The 18,206-nt window shown below is 44.1% G+C and overlaps 1 protein-coding gene across 4 annotated transcripts in view; it reads right to left on the minus strand.

Moving 5' to 3' along the window:
• PANX1 (pannexin 1) overlaps nt 1-18,206 on the minus strand; it is a 102,033-nt gene that overhangs the window by 69,913 nt on the left and 13,914 nt on the right. Inside the window, exon 1 of one of the 4 annotated variants that reach the window (XR_004970333.1) lies at nt 529-646. The exons of the other annotated variants lie outside the window; for them this stretch is intronic. The gene's annotated coding sequence lies outside the window, so the exon portion shown is untranslated. Of the gene's footprint in view, nt 1-528; nt 647-18,206 lie in introns of those variants that run through there. 4 annotated transcript variants of the gene reach the window in all.

Here is an 18,206-nt window from a genome sequence, read left to right on the forward strand (position 1 = left end):
AAGGCACCCGTGTCGGGGTGCTCAGCTGTTGCCATGGGGCTAGGATGCTTGGGTCCTGGACCGTCCCGCTCCATCTCCAAATGTACTCCCACATCCTTTATCCCACTTTTCAAAAATAATATCGAAAGGTGCACAGGTGTTTTACATTTTGCCTAGTAACCTTCCCGTTCCCCCCTGGACTATTCATCCTAAAGCTCAATTCTAATCCTGACATTCCCTTGGCTCACGTTTTCTCACGGGTTCTCCTTTGCACATCGTATAAATCCAAGCTGATGCTCCAATCCAACCCAATTATTGCTGCAGCTTGCACAGGCCTGACTCGTTCCTAACTCTGAGCCTTTCCTCACAGTATTCCCTCTGCCTGGGGCCCTCTCTCCAATACTTGTTTGTTAAGTCAATGCCCCTCCACGCCCACCTCCATGGCTCATCTTTCAAAACCCACCGCAGATGGTCACCTTCACCACGAAGCTTCTTCCCCAGTGAGTTCCCAGAGCCCTTTAAAGCCATCAGAGACACGCAGATAATCACCTTCAACCATGCTGCACAAACATGCAGGTATATCTCATCTCCTCTAGTAAGATCTCAACTCTTGGCTGGTAGGGTTGACAGAGAATCAATCTCTCTCTCTCTCTCTCTCTCTCTCTCTCTCTCTCTCTCTCTCTCTCTTCTCCCCCCCCCACCCCATATCATATAAATAACACCTGTTTGGTATTTTAAACATTTCAAAGTACTAATATAAAGACTGTCTCAATGTTCAAGTATCCCCATTTGATAGCCAAGAAAACAGCCCCCTGACCCACAGCGATCCTCTGGCCGGAGGGACTGAGTCCCATACTCTACCTCCACCCTGCTATGTGTTGGCTGAATGAGCACTAATTCCTAGGGGGAGCTTTAGTGAGATATGTACTGCCCTCACAACTGTAGAGAAAGCATGAAGCGAGTCTCAGGTTTATACAGGGAACAGAGAATACCACTTTCCCCTGGCTGAGAGTGCAGAGGGAGCTGTGGGCTTTACCCTCATGTGTCTGGCCAGATATTATGAAAGACCACAAGGAGGAAACATGTGTTCATGGGCACTGTAGAAGCAGCGACATCTGCTAAGTAAGTAACCCAACCTCAGACATCCTCCCTGCCCCCTTCTTGGACTCGGCTTGGAGCCCAGGGCGCCCAGGCGAGGGTCACACCTTCTCCCCGAGTGGCAGCCCAGGCAGCTTACACCTGCAGCAGCTGGTGGAGAACCCGAGGGTGCACAGGGCCAGAGCCAGAGCCAGAAAGGGCAAGCCTGTCCAGTGATTTCTCAATGGCACCCACAAAGCTTGTGCAAGGCCCTCTTGGTTCCCAGTCCAACCTCGAAAAGAGGGACTTTGGCCTAGTTACCTATGGCCCCACTCCCATGAACAGGCTTTCATTTCACTCTTATGCATCACTAACCCCCATCTGAGGGGCTGTAAGTTCTGAGCAAGCCCCTGTGTCCCCTGACAAACACCCACTCCCAGGTGCTATGTGAGAATATTCCCGGTATTTGCTTCTGCATTTACATGCTACCTACAACTGGGAGGTGGCACAAGGCTCAGGCCTCTTGAGGAGTTAAGAAAACTCACCAAAACCACAAGTTTAACAAAAATAAAAACACAAATAGAAAGATCTAGGTAACTGGCTGGGAGAACGAGGGCCTTTCAAATAGAAGAGATTTGAAGCTGAAATAACTGATACATAGGAAAGAGTGAAGAGGCAGTAGAAGGCAAGCACAGAGAACTATCCCCTTGTGTGTACTTTTGGCCCCATTTTAAAGATGGGAAAAATGAGGCACTGAGATCACGTGGCTAGTAGGTTGTAGAGCTGGTTATCATCCTGGGAGTCTGTCTTCACCTTCAGACACAAGAAAGAGGAGACATAAGAGCACAGGTTGTTGACAAAGGTTGAGTCATAGATGGTGGAAAAAGAAAGGAGGAGACAGAAGAGTTTCTTTAAGGGGAAGTAGACCCTGGGGTTGCTGTTCTGAGGTACAAAGTAAAAATAGAGTATAATAATGATGATATCAATTATAATCATTACTATCTATATAGCTTCTGAAAATTACAAAATATTTTTATTTTGCAAAACAAAAATTCAGTTTAAATTCAAAGTAATATAAATTATATTCACACACACATTTATTTGTTTATTTATTTATGCATTTATTTATTTATTTATTTATTTATTTATTTATTATTTATATCATACTACAACCTAGAAAGCACCAAACTTAAAAATTCTGGCTCATTTTAAGGTTGTCCAAAAAATGGAAAACGATTATAAACTCTCAAGTTCAATGAGAATAATCACGTGAAGAGGACCATGAAAGTGCAGAAGAGAAAAGAGATGGGCGGTGGTCAGATCTTAAACACAGAACAGTGCACTCACAGGACATAACAGGCCTGGGTCTATTTAAAGTACCTTTGACCCCAACATGATAAAACCGATGACCCACAGGGTCTGCCCCAAAGGACCCTACCTTGCCGAATACTGCGAGCTCCCAGCTATCATAAACTGCAGCAACATTCTAAGAATCTCAGAACATCTTCTCTTTCTTAAGAAAGAGCCAACGAACACCTTTCCATTTACTAGATGAGATGCTGTCTGACTCATGAATCGTTCAATAAAGCCAATTAGATCTTTACATTGAAAAGAAAAAAAAGAGCCAAATTTCTCCCCTTTTACCACCCCATCAGACTTCCACCCAGACCAGCTTTTAAACCCAAGCAACTAAATATATCCCGGAAGTCCCAAACTGTCCATTACTGCCTTCGCTTTTGCAGGAACTGACCCCAAGGCACACATGAGTTTTAAACCGGCACAAAAAGATAAGTACTCTCTGTAGCCCAAACAAAACAAAACTTAATTGAAATGATAGTCTTCTTTTCCTTTAAACCAAAATGACTCACCAGATCTCTCGTGTCCACAGCTAAGCCTGACTTTTAAAGAGAAGCCAACCAGGGCGAACATCTGCTCCTTTGCTAAGATGGACATCATCAAATGTAAACTTCTAAACAAGTTCCAAGAAGTCCCCAGACACTCCTCTACCCACCCACATTGTACAGAGCGATACACAACTGCTCTGGATTTCAGAACTGTTTTCCCCTCCGGGTCTAACACGCTATCAGCGGTTCTCAACCTGTGGGTCGCGACCCCTTTGGCGGTCGAACGACCCTTTCACAGGGGTTGCCTAAGACCATCCTGCATATCAGATATTTACATTACAATTCATAACAGTAGCAACATTACAGTTATGAAGTAGCAACGAAAATAATTTTATGGTTGGGGTCACAACATGAGGAACTGTGTTTAAAGGGCCAGAAGGTTGAGAACCACTGCGCTAGATAAAGGCCCCCTCGGTGCACACTGCTCTCACTAATGAGGAGGGAATATAAGCCTGTACTGACCGACCACATGGTCCAGGATGTGTGACCACAGGGAACATGCAACCAAGCTGGTGAGCCTCAGGTGGAACCTACAGGCTCCTTTAATTAAATCAAGAATAATTTAATGAATGATGCCCTAGCTGGTTTGGCTCAGTGGACAGAGCATTGGCCTGTGGACTGAAAGGTCCCAGGTTCGATTCTGGTCAAGGACATATGGCTGGGTTGTGGGCTCAACCCCCAGTAGGGGGCGTGAAGAAGGCAGCCGATCAATGGTTCTTTCTCATCATTGATGTTTCTATCTCTTTTTCCCTCTCCCTTCCTCTCTGAAATCAATAAAATATAAAAAGAAGTTACATTTTTTAAAAAAAGATGGCATAAACAATCTAATATTATATAGCTTGCTAAGTGTAAGAGGGGAAAGCGAAAAGGAAGTTGGACTGAGACGACAGCCCCAAGGAATCACGAAGCTGGATTATACCCAGAAGGAGAGACGAGAGAACTCAGGAGCGGTTTGAGGGGTTTCTTTCCTGTGGTGGAGAGCCCAGTCCCTTAGCTCGCCCACGAGTCTAAACCACACAAAAGAAGAACTTGTATAAACCCAATGTAAAACCTAACAGTTGCCCAGTGAATAAAATTTTCATAACTTGGGTACCAGAGGAAGAAAGACATATAAAACCTCAATGTTCTACTAAACATGCAAAAAATTACTCGGTGTATTTAAATATCATTTTATTTTAAAAAATTTTTGTCCTCTGAGATTAACTCAAACATACAGAAAATAATATAACAGATACCTAGGAGTTTAAAACAATATGGACATTTTGCTGTAGTTACCTCATCTCTTTTTAAAACATGTTATTTTGATTTTTTTCAGACCTACAAAAATGTTACCAGAATATTACAATGCTATGCAGCCATGAAAAAGAGGAAATCTGCCATTTGCGTAAACACAGATGGACGAGGAGGGCATTATGGTAAGTGAAATAAGACAGAGGAAAACAAACAGGGCATGATCTCACTTATATGTTTTAGCTAATAAAACAGAACTCTTAGAAACAGGGAACAGATTGGTGGCTGCCAGAGATGGGAGGTGGAGGGTGAAGGAATGAGCAAAGGTGGTCAAAAGTCATAAATTTTCAGTTCTAAGAAAAGTAAGTCATGGGATGTAAGGTACAACATGGTGACTATAAGTTAACAACAATAGGTTGTATATTTGAAACCTGCTAAGAGAGTAGATCTTAAAAGTTCTCTTCACACACACACAAATTATAACCATAAGAGGTGAGGGGTGTTAGCTAACGTTATAGTGGCAGTCATTTCACGATTAATACATATGTCAAATCATGATGCTGTACACCTTAAATTTACACAATGTTACATGTCAATTATATCTCAATAAAACAGAAAGAAAAAAATAAATAAAAGTTGTAAACCTGCATAAAACACAGTATCTTTAAAAAAGACTGTTTCAATGAAATGCCATACACTCTGGAATTTAGATTCAACCACTACCAACGTTCTGCCACATGTCCTCTCTCTATGCATAGGCACAGGTAATATACGCATTCTTTTCTTTCTCTGAACCACTTGAGAGTAAGTTGCAAAGATCATAACCCTTTACTCTCAGAGTGTGTATCTATTTCTAAGAACAAGACATTCTCTTCTATAACCCAATGCAATCACAAAATTAGAAAAATCGGATACAATATTGTAATCTATATTCAGATTTCCCCCACCATCTTTTGAAGCCACTATTTTTCAACTGTGGTTGCAAAATGAAGATTTTCCAACTTTATCCTTCCCTCTACATTTATTAGTTGGCTTCCTATATAATAAAAGCCTAATATGCAAATCAGCCAAACGGCGGAATGACCGGTCACTATGACATGCACTGACCACCAGGGGGCAGACACTCAATGCAAGAGCGGCCCCCAACCCGCAGGCCCCAGGCCAGCCAAGGCGGGTGCCAGCGGGGGGCCCCCCATATTGCCCCAGAGGGAGGCGACCAGCGGCAGTGGCGGGGGAGGGGGTGCAGCGAGCAGGCCGTGCCAGGCCGACCAAGGCGGGTGATAGCGAGGGCCCCCTGATCACCCCATAGATCGGCCCTGATCACCTGCCAGGCCTAGGGACCCTACCCGTGCGTGCACCAGGCCTCTAGTTTTACTGTAAGGAGGAATTTCCCCTCCCCTGCAATTGTTTCTTAGTATCAACATGGACTCTCAGTCTCTTGTTCTTCAATACGTTATAATCCATTACTGTTGTGCATCTGGATGCTCACGCTGTGTCAAAGTACATCCTGTGTCCTTCCGATAGGCCCCCCTCATCGCACTTCCTGGCACAAGATGTTCTGGGCTTCTCTTTTAGTCTCCCTGCCCCAGCCCTGCCATTCGCCATCTCTCCAAGGAGCCCTCAGTTCCTTTTAGTGGGTAATAAAAGTTTAAAACCCAAGATGCTAGATGCACTCATGACTACTGCTCCCAGGCCCTTTCCGAAGACACAGCTAGGAAATCAGTGTGTGTGTGTGTGTGTGTGTGTGTGTGTGTTTATACTGCAATTTTTATTCCAATCCAACACCACTGGGTTCTTCCTTGCTATTCCTATTCCATGACTGTATCGTCCTTCTTTTACAGTGAGAACTCCAGCTCCCAACTGTATCATAGTTACTCCTTTGCTCAATCCTAAAATCCACACAAAATAATTTTAAAAGCAAAGACATCTTCTGATTTTCACTTTAAAAGGTTTACACTGGTGTCTTCTCTGAGGAAAAGGCAAATGGCAGATGGCACAGTGCTGTGGAAGGGCGCCTGGCCCCTGGTCCCGGGATGGGAGGCCGCAGCAGCTTCCATGGAGGATCTAGCAGCCACACGGGGCTGAAGTCGAGGCTGGTCGCGGCCAGGGCCAAGTCCGTAGAGCTCACAGAGGCAAGGTTGAGCACAAGGAGTGGACCTCTGTCACCAAGCTAGGCCGACTGGTGAAGGCATAAAGATTGAGTCCCTAGAGGAGATCTACCCCTTCTCCCTGCCCATCAAGGAATCTGAGGTCACTGACCTTTTTCCTGGGGGCACCCCTCAAGGACAAGGTTTTGAAGATTATGCTGGTGCAAAAGCAGACATACGGTGGTGAGAGGACCCAGTTCAAGGCATCTGTCGCCATCAGGAACTATAATGGGCATGTTGTCTGGGTGTTAAGTGCTCAAAGGGAGCAGCCACTGCCATCTGTGGGGCCATCATCCTGGCCAAACTCTCTACTGTCCTGTGCAGTGAGGCTACTGGGGGAACAAGATCAACAAGCCCCACACCAGCCCTTGCAAGGTGACCAGCCGCTGTGGCTCTGTGCTGGTGCACCTCATCCCCACCACAGAGGACTGGCATCATCTCAGCCCCTGTGCCCAAGGTGCTGCTGCTGATGGCGGGTATCCATGACTGCTACACCTTGGCCAGGGGCAGCACTGCCACACTGGGCAACTTCGCCAAGGCCACCTTTGATGCTTCCAAGGCCTACAGCCATCTCACCTGTGACCTCTGGAAAGAGACCATGTTCACCAAGTCTCCCTCTCAGACATTCACTGACCATCTCGTAAAGACCCCACCAGAGGTTCTGCACAGAGGACCCAGGCTCCGGCTGTGGCCACCACATAATTTTATGTAAGAGAAATAAATAAATTGGATTTAGCCTGTTAAAAAAATAAAATAAACAAAAGGTTCACACTGGATGTTATGTCAATAACTGGCCCTTTGGGTTAAGAATAGAAGCAGAGACCAGTTAGGAACCTATTGTAATTGTCCAGGTGAGGGATCATATGAAGAAACAGTCACAGCACACGTCTGTCCATCACCTCTAGGTCCTAGCCTGGTCCAGGCCAAAGACTCTGGTTCCATGAAATGAAGATGAATACAAAAGGTCAGATGGAAGGTAGAAGGGAAATCAACACAAATAACTCTACTATAATACTATTTATGTGGGTGTGGTTTTTTTTTTTAATATAGTGTTCTGGAGAAGCACTAAAATTAACAAAATTTATGGATATTATAGGATTAGGGCATATCATGCAAAATCTCTGCATATTTTTATTAATTACAAAATTTTAATGTGGACATTATTACAGGTGTCCCCTCCCCCTTCTGCAGACTTTGAACCTAGAACACTAACCAAACAGCAACAATCCTGATGGAAACATCCTAGTGGGATAAAGGGGTGTGATAAGGAAGGGGTTGGAGCTGCTGTGTAAGGCACAAAAAAATTAAAATAAAATAAAATAAAAAATGCACAAAGACCAGAGAGCACTTCCGAAACAGGGCACGTGAACAAACGGAGCCAAGAGGAAGAGCCTGGGGTGAGCGGGCACTGGGTGCCTGCCACACTCCTCTGCAGCTTGCTTCATCCAGATCCTCTTACGTGGTGGCACAAACCATTCACACGCTGGGGGAAAAAAGGCTTATGAGCATCTGTGACACTCACATTATCCTGGCATTCCCCTATGGCAGGGGTGGGGAACCTCTTTTCTGCCAAGGGCCATTCAGATATTTATAACATCATTCGTGGGCCATACAACATTATAAACTTAACAATTAGCCTGCTATATTTGGTCAAACATTTAATGAACTCACCCCTAATGCCTTGGCAGGGCCTGACCAAATGATTTCACGGGCCTTATACGGCCCGAGGGCCAGACATTCCTCATCCCTGCCCTATGTGCTGGTAACAGAAGCTACTTCCCATCACAGAATCACCGGCTGAAGGAGAACACTTGTCATTTACTAACTAACTACTACGACTGGATAGGAATTAGTTAGATGCTTTCACTCAGTCCACTAAAAGAACCCGTCAGAGCACCAGTCATCATATTTAGTCCCATTTGTCAGATGAGGAAATAGAGGTTCAGAGAGATTAACTCCCAAAGTCGGACAGATAACATTTGGTATAGGTGCGATACAATCTCACGTGTGTGGCCCTACTCTTTCCCCAATGTGATGATGCCCTGGGAATGAGTGACAGGGCATGGAGGCAGGGCGGAGTGGAGAAGGACAGGCACTGTGGAATGCAAGGCCTGTCAGTAACACACGAAACAGCAGGAGAGGGCCAGCCTCAATCTCCTCAGAAGCCTGGTCCTGAGCTCTAGGCCCCAAGTTCACTTTCATAAAAGTGTCATCAAAAACCACAGAGCCAACAAGGGCAGCCCCATGTGGTCACTGGCTGGTGTGTGAAGACCTAACCCAGAGCAGCTAGTGCTGTTCTGTGTGGAGGCAGACAGACTGTTGGCAGGGTGGCCGGGACTGCAGGCATGGACTCAGTTCACCCAGTAGGGGTGGAGGCTGGGCCCATGAAGAAAAGGACCAGAGAGAATAAACTACATCATCAAAAATGTCACAGCAGGAATCCGACATGAGCGAGCTGGGAAATAGGTCTTTGCGGCAACTCCAGACTGGTCATACTTCCACCATTGGTCTTAGTTTCTGCATTGTAAGAGGGGAAGCGGGAAGCTGGGCACCATCCCAAAACGCACATGAGATATTGGATGTTGCCCCCCGCAAAGGGGGAGGGGGGCACCTTAAGAAAAAAATTAAATCATCTAATGCCAAGGGGCAACTAATAGACATGTTTAAGTATAAAAAGGCTTAGAAAAAATTACTGTCCAGGTGATCTTCACTGACATAGAAGCCTAATCTGTGTGAAAAAAAAACAACATAAAAGTCCAGTTAGATATGGGGAAGGAATTTCAGCCTAAAGGAAAAAAATTAGGTCATCTATAAAAAGAGGCTCTGGAATTTTTATTCCTGATTATTGTTTTTAAAAGATCCCATTATAGCCAATAGGCATTGGGTTTTCCCTTTCACTTGCTAGCAAGTTACTTAGCCTCTTTGAACCTAATTTGCTCATTTGTAAAACTTCATAGAATTCCTATAAGGATTAAAAGAAATGTTGGCCACCGTGTCAGCACACAGTAAGAACTCAATCCGTGGTAGCTATTATTTTTTTAATTATTTAAAAATATTTTGTTATTGATTTCAGAGAAGAAGGGAGAGGGAAAGAGGGATAAAACATCAATGAAGAGAGAGAATCATCCATCGGCTGCCTCCTGCATGCCCCCTACTGGGGAACAAGCCTGCAACCCGGGCATGTGCCCTTGACAGGAAATGAACCTGGGACCCTTCAGTCTGCAAGCCAACGCTCTATCCACTGAGCCAAACCAGCTAGGGCAGTGGTAGCTATTATTTTATTTCTATGTGACAGATACTATGATGAGCATTGGAGATACAAAGATATAGGGTTCCTTTGTCACATCCTGTATTATTTTCTTTTTTTAAGATCCTCACCTGATGATATGTTTCCATTGATTTTAGAGAGGGAGGGAGAAAGGGAGGGAGGGAGGGGAAGAGAAACATCAATGTGAAAAAGAAACATCTATTGGTTGCCTCCCCGACACACCCCAATTGGGGAATCAAACCTGCAACTTGGGTATATACCCTGACTGGGAATTGAACCTATGACCTTTTGGTGTAAGGACGACAATCCAACCAACTGAGCCACATGAGACAGGGCTCCCATATTATTTTCTTAGTGCACTATAATTATTCCAATTTCACCTGCACTTACTGGTTTACTTGTCTTATCTTCTACAACTCTTGAACACACAGTGGGCCTTGGATAGCTAGGATCTTAGATTTAATGGGGCCACAGCCTGAAACTAGACCCAACTTTCTTCGAAGTCTTTTGTATCATCTCTCCCTCAAAGATGCCTTTTGTGACAAAAAGAGGCCACATGCTAAAGCAAATTCAAGAGAGGCCTGAATGGTGGGTGTTACAAACACAGAGCCTGAAAGTAACCTCATGGGATGGTCTCAACATAAAAATTCCCCAACTAAATGCCAGTAATGGCAGGTAGTCACGGCATAGGCCAGTATCTTCCTTGACAAAGGTCAATCTTTATCTTAATTGAGCATGTCTACCTGCTGCCTCTTTGCATTTAAGATAATATACCTTTGAAATGTCAGAGTAATCTCCTTCTCCAGATCCCAAAGGCAGTCTCCCACCACAGCAGGAGACCACAAACTCCTTCATTGTTATCTTATTGCCTAAATACCATCTCTGTGCTGTAAATATTAATCATTAACTATCCTGTACTCACCAGTATCAAAGAAGTATGTTTTTCCACTTTACTTTTTATCTAGTCTCAGCGAGTTCCCCTCTTTGCTTTCTCTCGTTTCCCTAATATATCACCAATGGGTTTCATGTATTCCCCACTCCCCCCTCTTATCTCTCCTCCTTTGATTAAAGTGTATAAAATAAGCTGTAAAATTGCCATTCTCGGGAGCATTTTTCTCATTCAATAGAGATTTTGCTTCTCAGCAACTGTCATCATTTTGGCTCAAATACACTCTTATAAGACTTTTTCTTAGGCTGAATGTTCTTTCTCTGACACTTTTAACAGCTAGCTTTTGTAGTTCCTGCAACAAAGAAACCCTATTTTGTAGGAGGAGGCCTTGAGCATCTAAATTCAGTACTGAGTCGATGATTAGTGACTCCAATAAAGTGAAAAGAACTTCAAATGACTGTTCCCATTATTTAGACTGGTCATGCAAACACAAAGACATTCTAAAGTGACCATCAGGGTTTCACGTGATCATCAGAGCTGGTATTTAAGGCCATAGGACCTCTGTGCCAGCAGCTTACCAGAGGGACCCAAGGACCCGGCCCTCCCCAAGGGCTCTGTTTTTTTCTGTCTCTATTATGGTACCAAAAAAGCACAGATGTCCTACCTGACGCACTCAGAACTCAGTGGTGTTGAACTCAACCCCAACGGTATTCACTGGGTACCTCCCATGTGATTGTACCTCACGGGAAATGGGGGATTCAAGAGAAAGAAGGCAGGGTCCCTGTCCTCCGAGAGCTTACAGTCCAGTGGAAGCCAAGAAATGAACCACTAATGTTATGGACAAAAAAAAATTATCCGGGGGTAATGGCTGAGCCAGGGTGGATGTTCATATTCGAAGGGAGGAAAGCACCCAGGATAGGCAAATAGCACAAGTAAAGACTTGGAACTTTAGAGTGACAGCATGTTATGAAGGAAGCAGACTTTGCGTCTGGAACAAAGTCCAGCTGGGATTAGATAAAGGACGCCCTGGGACAACATGTTGGGAAGTCCTACTGGATTCTGTAATAATGGCAAGGACAGCCTGGCAGGGCGGGGCAGGGGGTGGTTTGTGGGGGTGGTGGCGTGGTGGCAGGGGAGCTGTGGTTTAATGTCCCCGGGTCTGCAATCCTTGCAGCCCTGGTCCTGATGATGTGCTGAACTGGGGGTCGGGCTGGCCGTGACTCTAACAGACCAGGCACCCCCTCCAGGGTGGGGTGAATAGGCAGAGCATAGGGCAGTGAAAATACTCTGACACCAAATGATGGATACATGTCATTATGCTTTTTTCCAAACCCACAGAATGTACGACTCTGGTGGGGGATGTTGATCATGGAGAAGGCTATGCATGTGTGGGGGCAGGGATTACATGGCAAATCTAGGTAGCTTCCCCTCAATTTTGCTGTGAACCTAAAACTGCCCTAAAAAAGTCTTACACACACACACACACACACACACACTCACTCATACACACACACTCAGAGTAGCTGTTAATGTTGGTCCTAAGGAAGGAGGGAGGAAGGCATTAGGAACGACTGCCTAAGTGCAAGGTGAGTAGCAACATTTCCCTCAGGACCAACCCCTCCAACTGTTCACCTCCAGGGCCCAAGTCAGGCCCCTGGAGCTGCAGCTTTTCCCGGCCCCTCAACAGACAGGGCTTCCTGCTCTGCCAGATGATGAAAGCCAACTATGAGACCCACCTAGGACCTGGTTCCCACACTGGACCTGGCTCATTCCCGCCAGACACGCCTTCTTCCTCAGCGTCCACTGTGCCAGGCCAGGCTTCAGCGGTGTCCATGGAGCCCCAGAGCAGAGCTGCTGGATGTGACCAGCTCGGGTCCTTCCCAAGTCAGCTCGAGCATCCTGGGACAAACGGGAGGCACCAGGCATCCCCACAACAGCTCCTGATAAACTCTGATGAAATACTTGCCCCATACGAAGTACCATGGTGGAGACCAAGATATATATGACAGTCCTGTCCTCAAAGTGCACAGAGTTGGAGAACCAAGATGGCGGCATAGGTAAACACCGGAGAATGCTGCCTCGCACAACCACTTCAAAAATACAACTAAAAGATGGGACTGGAAGGAAGATGGCGGCGGTATAGGCAGACGCGTCCCAGGTCGTGTCCCTGAGCAAATGGAGTGAGCAGCTGAAACTAGTAACATCCACCCCGAATTGGCGAAATTCCTCAGCTGGCGAGACGGTTTGCAGCCGGGAAGAGCAGAACTCCCCTGGAAAGGTAAAAAAAAACCCAGGGATTTGGGCAGGAAAGTTTGCCAGACCTCTGAGCCCAGAGAGTCGGAGGGAGACCGCGTGGCAGACAGCCGCGTCCCTTGGGACAGGCACAGCCCCTAACGGGGGAAAGGAGAACCGCGGGATTCCTGGCGCCGCCGGGGAAATTGCGAGCTGGGTTCTGTGATCACGGAGGACTGAGCCTAAAGGGGGCAGCCTGAAGAGCTGACCAGACCATGCAGTCCCTGTAAGAGAAGAAGCTTACAGAAACCAAGCCTTCCCCGTTTCCACGGCCGGCGTTTGTTTGTTTGTTTTCACTGAATCCTGTTCATGGGACATTTCGGATACAGACACTCACCTGTGCTGAAGAGAGGGAGAGTGTGCGGAGGAGTGGAATCTGGGGAGAGACTGAAGAGAGAAGGGGGGCCGGGAGAGGTGGCAGTGAATTGAGTGCTGAGACACCCCTGAGCCCAGGTCTGAGGCAGCCATTCTCTCCGGAGAGTGAGACTCCTCCCCCCAGCCCCCAGGCAAGGAGCACAGCCACACCCAGATTCCACCCTGTAGGAGATCAAGGATTAAAATAACCTGATCAGTCCCTGGGAGTTAACAGGGTCTGGCCTATAGAGGGATTTTCAATCCCCAGCAACAACACAGCACTGGTAACTCTTACGCAGCCAGCTCTGGGCAGTGAACTTCCACTGGACAGAGAGGCCCTATAGCCTCAGAGGCCAACCCCAGAACACTGCCACCCAGAGGCTGACCCACAAACTGACTCTTTGCTAAACACAAAATAAGGCAGTCTGGGAAACAAATGCGGCTTGCTTTAAAATAAGGACTGTGGTTTACAACACAGAGGAACAGGGTATCGCAGGGAAACTCAACACTCTCCTGAATACCTGGCAGGTCTAAGGCGAGCCACACTGAAGAATAGAAGAACCGAAGGACCTTCACTACTGCAATATTTTTTTTTTTCTTTTTTCACCTTTTAACTAAGAAACCAATTTTTTTTTCTTTTTTTTCTTTTTTTTCTTCTTCTTCTTTTTTTTTTTTCCTCTTCTTTTTTCCATCACCTGATTTTACCCTTTTAATTACTACCTTCTTATTTTTAACCAGCATTATTACTGCTACCATTTTACCATTTTTTTTTAAAGTGCCATTTTATTTTCTCTTTATTTTATTTTGGGATTAGTGTTCTCCATTCTATTTTCATCGTTATATTATTGGTTGTTTCTAGTTTGCATTCATCTCCAGGGAGCTGTTGCTGGAATTTGTTGGGATTAATGGCTGTTCTATAGGAGTATTCTCCTCATATAAAAAAGTCTCTTCCCCTCTTCCACTTCATTCTCTCTTTTCGCTCTTTTTTTTTCTTTTCTTTTCTTTTCTCGCTTTTATTTCCCCCCCTCCTTTTTCCCAATTTCATTTTTGCACTCCTTTTTTTGGTCCCTAATTTTCTTTTCTTTTTTCTCTTTTCTCTTTTTCTCTTCCTTTTCCTTATCCCCTAATTCTCTTAATTCAGGTGGTCACCTTTATTTGGGGTTATTAATATTGCGAATATATTTGTGTATAGTGCCTGGTACGTGGTGCCTTGTTGTGTTGTATTTTGTGCCTTTAAAACAACGCAGCAGATCCAAGCAACAGCAACCTCCTGAGCACCACACCCTCTGCTGAGGAACAGCAGCTGTACGTGAAACCTTGCCCCAACAGCCAGAAGAGCCACCACAGCTGTGAACAGCACCCACCAGAGGAGCTGCTGCCAACGGAAGAGCAGCTGCTACCGCAACCGCCCGAAGAGCAACCACAGACCAAGGAGTCACTGCCACCAAGGGAGCAGCCACTGAACGACTCAACGTCTAGATATGTCAGCGAGATCAAACATGGGTAGACAAAGAAACCCCCAAAGGAAAGAGAAGGAGGACTCTCCAGAAAAGCAGCTAAGTAATACAGAGGCATGCAACATGACAGAAAAAGAATTCAGAATTAGGGTCCTAGAGTGCATAAACCGGATGGAGGAAAAAATCGACAACCTCTCCAAGAAGCAAGAAGAAACAGATGAAAAAATCAATAACATATGGAAGAAGCTAGAAGAAACAGATGAAAAAATCAACAACTTAAGTAAGACCCAAGAAGAAATGAAGAGTGATATAGCTGCAATGAAAAACTCCATTGAAAGTATCAACAGTAGACTAGGAGAAGCGGAGGACCGAATTAGTGATTTAGAAGACAAGGAAGCAAAACACACCCAAAACGTACTGCAATTGGAGAAAAAAATGAAAAGACAGGAGGAGAGCCTAAGGGAGCTTTGGGACAACATGAAACGAAACAACATACGAATAATAGGGGTACCAGAACAACAGAAGGATGAACAAGGATTAGAAAACCTATTAGAAGAAATAATATCAGAAAACTTCCCTGAGGTGGGGAAGAAAAAAGTCACACAAGCCCAGAGAGTCCCAAACAAGGTGAACCCAAAAAGACCCACACCAAGACACATCATAATTACCATGGCAAATGTTCAGGACAAAGAGAGAATCTTACAGGCTGCAAGAGAGAGACGGAAAGTTACATACAAGGGATCTCCCATTAGATTGTCAAATGATTTCTCAACAGAAACACATCAGGCCAGAAAAGAATGGACGGAAATTTACAAAGTGATGCAAAGCAAAGGACTGAATCCAAGAATACTCTATCCAGCAAGGCTATCATTCAAACTTGAAGGGGAAATAAGAAGCTTCACAGACAAAAAAAGGCTAAGGGAGTTTATCACCACCAAGCCAGCAATGCAAGGAATGCTAAAGGGACTGGTATAAAAATAAGAAATAAAAAGCTCAGAAAGAAAACAGCCACACAAAAACAGAAATGCCTACAAACAAATACCTTTCAATAATAACTTTAAACGTAAACGGACTAAATGCTCCAAACAAAAGACATCGAGTGGCTGAATGGATAAAAAAACATGACCCATACATCTGCTGTCTACAAGAAACCCACCTCATTAGAAGGGACTCACACGGACTGAAAGTGAAAGGTTGGAAAAATATCTTTCAGGCAAATGGAAAGGAAAAGAAAGCTGGGGTAGCAATACTTATATCGGACAAAATAGACCTCAAAGTGAAGGCCATAACAAGAGATAAGGAAGGCCACTTCATAATACTAAAGGGATCAATACAACAAGAAGATATAACCCTGGTAAACATATATGCACCCAATGCAGGAGCACCCAAATTCATAAAAAAACTCCTGGAAGATATCAAAGGAGAGATCGACAACAATACAATCATAGTAGGGGACTTTAATACACCACTGACAGCACTGGATAAGTCCTCTAGACAAATAATCAGCAAAGATACAGCAATCCTAAATGACTCACTAGATCAGATGGACTTAATAGACATCTTCAGAACACTTCACCCGAAAGCCAGGGAATATACATTCTACTCAAATGCTCATAGGACATATTCAAAAATAGACCATATATTGGGTCACAAGCAAAGTATCCCCAAATTCAAGAAAATTGAAATCATAAAAAGCGTCTTCGCAGACCACGATGGCATAATATTAGAAATAAACTACAATAAAAACAACCCAAAATACTCAAACACCTGGAAGCTGAATAGCATGCTATTAAATATTGATTGGGTTACCAATGAAATCAAAGAAGAAATTCGAAACATCCTGGAAACTAATGACAATGAAAACACAACAATCCAAAACCTATGGGACACAATGAAAGCAGTCCTGAGAGGGAAGTTTATAGCTCTACAGGCCTATCTCAAAAAACAAGAAAAAATGGTAGTAAATCATCTAACTCTACAACTCAAAGAATTAGAAAGAGAGCAACAAGAAAACCCCAGAGTGAGCAGAAGGAAGGAGATAATAAAGATTAGAGCAGAAATAAATGACATAGAGACCAAAAAAACAATACAGAAAATCAATGAAACCAAGAGCTGGTTCTTTGAAAGGATAAACAAGATTGACAAACCTCTAGCCAGACTCACCAAGAAGCAAAGAGAGAGGACCCAAATAAACAAAATCAGAAACGATAGAGGCGAAATAACAACAGACCCCACAGAAATACAAATGATTGTGAAAAAATACTATGGACAGCTCTACTCCAACAAACTAGACAACCTGGAGGAAATGGACAAATTCCTAGAAAAATACAACATTCCAAAACTCAATCAGGAAGAATCTAAAAATCTCAACAGGCCAATAACTATGGAAGAAATTGAAGCAGTCATCAATAAGCTTCCAGCAAACAAAAGCCCAGGACCAGACGGCTTCACAGGGGAGTTTTACCAAACATTCAAGGAAGAACTAAAACCTATCCTCCTCAGACTACTACAAAAAATTCAAGAGGAAGGAACACTTCCAAGCTCATTCTATGAAGCCAGCATCACCCTAATACCAAAACCAGGTAAAGACAACACAATGAAAGAGAATTACAGGCCAATATCCCTCATGAACATAGATGCCAAAATCCTCAACAAAATCTTAGCAAATCGGATCCAGCAGTACATCAGAAAGATCATACACCATGACCAAGTAGGATTTATCCCAGGGATGCAAGGATGGTACAATATCCGCAAATCAATAAACGTGATACATCACATAAACAAATTGAAAGAAAAAAACCACATGGTCATATCAATTGATGCAGAAAAAGCATTTGACAAAATTCAACACCCATTTTTGATAAAAGCTCTCAGCAAGGTGGGAGTAGAAGGATCATACCTCAACATAATAAAAGCCATATATGACAGGCCCACAGCCAACATCATACTCAATGGACAAAAACTAACACCATTTCCCCTAAGAACAGGAACAAGACAGGGATGCCCCCTCTCACCACTCCTGTTCAACATAGTACTGGAAGTGTTAGCCATTGCAATTCGGCAAGAAGAAGAAATAAAAGGCATCCAAATTGGAAAAGAGGAAGTAAAACTGTCCTTATTTGCAGACGACATGATATTATACATACAAAACCCTAGAGACTCCATCAAAAAGCTACTGGACTTAATACATGAATTTGGCAATGTAGCAGGATACAAAATTAACCCCAAGAAATCCGAGGCATTTCTATACACCAATAGTGAACTTTCAGAAAGAGAGATTATAAAAACAATCCCGTTTACCATCGCACCAAAAAAATTAAGCTACCTAGGAATAAACTTAACTAAAGAGGTAAAAGACCTCTACTCAGAAAACTACAGGACGTTGAAAAAAGATATAGAGGAAGACATAAACAGATGGAAGAACATACCGTGTTCATGGATTGGTAGAATCAACATCATTAAAATGTCCATACTACCCAAAGCAATCTATAAATTCAACGCACTTCCCATTAAAATACCAACGGCATACTTCAGAGGTCTAGAACGAACTCTCCAAAAATTCATCTGGAATAAAAAAAGACCCCGAATAGCTGCAGCAATCCTGAAAAG

The sequence above is a fragment of the Myotis myotis genome, unplaced genomic scaffold, assembly GCF_014108235.1.
Source record: "Myotis myotis isolate mMyoMyo1 unplaced genomic scaffold, mMyoMyo1.p scaffold_m19_p_10, whole genome shotgun sequence".
Taxonomy (NCBI): Eukaryota; Metazoa; Chordata; class Mammalia; order Chiroptera; family Vespertilionidae; genus Myotis; species Myotis myotis.